The sequence below is a fragment of the Nerophis lumbriciformis genome, linkage group LG14 (assembly GCF_033978685.3).
Source record: "Nerophis lumbriciformis linkage group LG14, RoL_Nlum_v2.1, whole genome shotgun sequence".
Taxonomy (NCBI): Eukaryota; Metazoa; Chordata; class Actinopteri; order Syngnathiformes; family Syngnathidae; genus Nerophis; species Nerophis lumbriciformis.
In genome coordinates, this window is record NC_084561.2 from 7,979,405 (window position 1) to 7,983,528 (window position 4,124).

A 4,124-nucleotide genomic window follows, 5' to 3' on the forward strand; every position below is an offset into this window, starting at 1 on the left:
AATTAAGTGGCTTTGATAAAAAACAGCCTGTTTCACTGACATGTTTAAAAAAAATACCGCATAAGCCAAGATATTGGAAGACGTTTATTTGATAGCATCTTGTCTTTTAATAAGCAAAGTACAACTGGAGTGCCGATACAAAAATACGTGTATAAGACTACACTCACTTACTGAACACACGCCAAAAAAACAAATTACTTTCGTTTCTGGCTGGAAAAGACACAGGAAAGTTGCTAAATAGTGAAAGAAATAAAACAAAGATGTTTTTCTTGAACATTTTCTGGCAGGGTTTTCAAAGAGTGGCTCAGGGATTCTGCCTGCAGAGAATATATTAAAAAATAGTAATTTCTGCAGACTGCAAAAAGTCAGTGTTCAAAAACAAAGAAAAAAAAATTTACAAAAATTAGGGGTATTTTCCTTTAACTAAGCAAAATTATCTGCTAATAGAACAAGAACATTTGGCTTGTCTAAAACTAGAGCGCAATTTTGAGATTTGGGGTTAAGTTTTTTTATTAGATCGCAATTTTTGCCAGTCCTGATGTGTGTGTTCAGTTTGGTGATTTTTGAAGCATGTTAAGGGGGTCAAATTACAACTCAAAGAGGCAAAAGTGACTGTTTTTAGTACATTTTTGTCTTGAAGGGGGAATTGCCAACTTCCTGTTGATTTTAGCCCGTGGATGTACTATTATGAAATCTAGGTCTGAGTCAGACCTACATAGAGGTTTTTGTTTCATGTCTCTCCGACCTTCCTAGTGGGAGTTACAGGCAAACTAGTTGTTTTTTCCCTAGGGGGCGCTAGAGCGCAATTTTGAGTTTTGTGGTTCGTTTTTTTTTATTAAAAGGCAATTTTCGCAGGTCCTGATGTGTGGGTCAAATATGGTGAGTTTTGGTGGGTCAAATTGCAGCGCAAAGTGGCGGCGGAAGAAAAAAGAATAATAATAATAATAAAACCTTACAAATTCAATAGGTCCTTATGTCCCATTGCAAAAGGACTCCCGTTGGGATTCCTTTTACAATGGGCCATGCGGGCCCTAATTAGCTAACCTCAATGAACCCAAAAATACCTTAAAATAAGTATATTCTCACTAATAACAAGTGCACTTTTCTTGGTAGAAAAAAAAAGACCTTTTTCGCTCAATATGTTGAAAAATATTCTTAAATGAAGTAAATGCTAGTGCCATTATCTTGACATAATGATATTACATTTCTTGAAACCAGCAAACTTATACTAAAAACTGATTTATTGTTCTCAATGGAAAGGCAACAAGGCTTGTTACTCTCGGGGTCTACACTGCTAAAAGTCAGTGTTCAAAAACAAGAAAAAAAAATGCAAAATTTAGGGGTATTTTACTTGAATTAAGCAAAATTATCTGCCAATAGAACAAGAAAATTTGGCTTGTCAAGACTTTCCAAAACAAGTAAAATTAGCTTACCTCAATGAACCAAAGAATACCTTAAAATAAGTATATTCTCACTAATAACAAGTGCACTTTTCTTGGTAGAAAAAAAAAAGAGACCTTTTTGCTCAATATGTTGAAAAATATTCTTAAATGAAGTAAATGCTAGTGCCATTATCTTGACATAATGATATGCACTCGGCTAGTTTATTGTTCTTAATGCATACTTGCCAACCCTCCCGGATTTTCCGGGAGACTCCCGAAATTCAGCTCCTCTCCCGAAAACCTCCCGGGACAAATTTTCTCCCGAAAATCTCCCGAAATTCAGGCGGAGCTGGAGGTCGCGCCTCCTCCAGCTCCATGCGGACCTAAGTGACGTGTTTTCCTCTACCGTAAAGCAGTTCGTCTGCCGTAAACAGCAATGTTGTGACACTCTTAAACAGGACAATACTGCCATCTAGTGCATTTGATGGAGGCACTTTTGTGCGTGCCACACAGCAATGCATCATCAGTTCGAAAAATAGTGACAGAGAATAGAACAAGGATGGACAATTCAACCCTTAACTCAACAATGAGTAGATGAGTGTTATGTGTGTATATGTGTAAATAAATGAACACTGAAATTCAAGTATTTCTCTTATTTATATATATATATATATATATATATATATACATAAAATACTTGACTTGGTGAATTCTAGCTGTAAATATACTCTTCCCCTCTTAACCACGCCCCCCCACCTCCCGAAATCGGAGGTCTCAAGGATGGCAAGTATGTCTTAATGGAAAGGCAACAAGGCAAGCGCTTGTTACTCTCGGGGTCTCCTAGCCGCTCAGGCAAATCATATTCTCTAAAGATGCATTTTTCCATTGATAACTTGACATCATCGCGCCAAGTGCGTGCTCTTTCAGTCAATTAGTGCGCATATATACAGCCCGGCCCCTGGCCAAAAAATTTTTTATTTGTAATTTTGAAGAATTCAACTGACTGTGCATGAACTATTTCTGTAAAAAAATTGTTAGAATGTTAAATGTTTAAATATTAACTGTCAGTTTACTGTACTGTGCCAACTGTACTACTATATGAGTACCTATTTTCTATTGTTTCATTGAAAATAAAACAGCAAAGTCCATTTGGCTGTCATCTGTTTTAATTATGAGACCCAATTGTGTCAAAGTCATGATTTTTTTTTTCATGCTTGAAATAAGAAATGATTACTTTAAAAAAGTAGTTTTATACATGTGAGTGTTGATGACACAACACTTGATATTCTAGTTTCAAGCATGTTTTACTCAATATAGGTCATCAAATCTCAGCAACAAGCTGTAATATCTTACTGACATCATTTAGGACCAAAACCCTTAAAACAAGTACCGTATTTTCCGCACTATAAGGCGCTCCGGATTATAAGGCGCACCTTCAATGAGTGGCCAATTTTAAAACTTTGTTCATATATAAGGCGCACCGCATTATAAGGCGCATAGAATAGACGCTACAGTAGAGGCTGGGGTTGCGAGACCTGTTGTGGCTCAATATTGGTCCATATATAAGGCGCACCGGATTATAAGGCGCACCTTCAATGAATGGCCTATTTTAAAACTTTGTTCATATATAAGGCGCACCGCATTATAAGGCGCACCGCATTATAAGGCGCATAGAATAGACGCTACAGTAGAGGCTGGGGTTGCGAGACCTGTTGTGGCTCAATATTGGTCCATATATAAGGCGCACCGGATTATAAGGCGCACTGTCAGCTTTTGAGAAAATTGGAGGTTTTTAGGTGCGCCTTATAGTGCGGAAAATACGGTAAAACACCCTAACATAAAATCTGCTTAGTGAGAAGAACGATCTTATCAGACAGAAAATAAGCAAATATTACCCTTATTTGAGATATTTCATCTTACTTAGATTTCAGTTTTTGCAGTGTACCCAGGTTCGAGTCCCACAAGCCGGCCGGGATGCCCAAAATGTCCATAAGACACCCAGCCAAGGCCCACGGGGAGGGGGGATACAATTTGGAAAAGTCGGCAAAAGTCCCCAAAATTTTCAAAATACCTACCCAGGTTCGAGTCCCACATGATTTTTGAACATTTTACCGACTTATCTCACTTTTCTTCCCCCCTTCCCATGGGACTTTGCTGGGCGCGTTTTGGACATTTCGGGCATCCTGGCCGCCAGCGGGACTTGTGGGACTCGAACCCCGGGTAGGTATTTTGAACATTTTTGGGACTTTTGCCGACTTTTCCGACTTTTATCCCCTTGTGGGACTCAGCTGGGTGTGTTATGGACATTTTGAGCATCCCGGCCGGGACTTGCGCGGCCATACATAAGATTTTATGTTAGAGTGTTTTACTTGTTTTAAGGGTTTTGGTCCTAAATGATCTCAGTAAGATATTACAGCTTGTTGCTGAGATTTGATGACCTATATTGAGTAAAACATGCTTGAAACTAGAATATCAACTGTTGCAAAGCTGTGTCATCAACACTCACAAGTATAAAACTACTTTTTTAAAGTAATAATTTCCTATTTCAAGCATGAAAAAAAAAAAATCATGACTTTGACACAATTGTGTCTCATAATTAAAACAGATGACAGCCAAATGGACTTTGCTGTTTTATTTTCAATGAAACAATAGAAAATACGTACCGGTACTCATATAGTAGTACACTTGTTATTAGTGAGAATATACTTATTTTAAGGTATTTTTGGCTTCATTGAGGTTAGT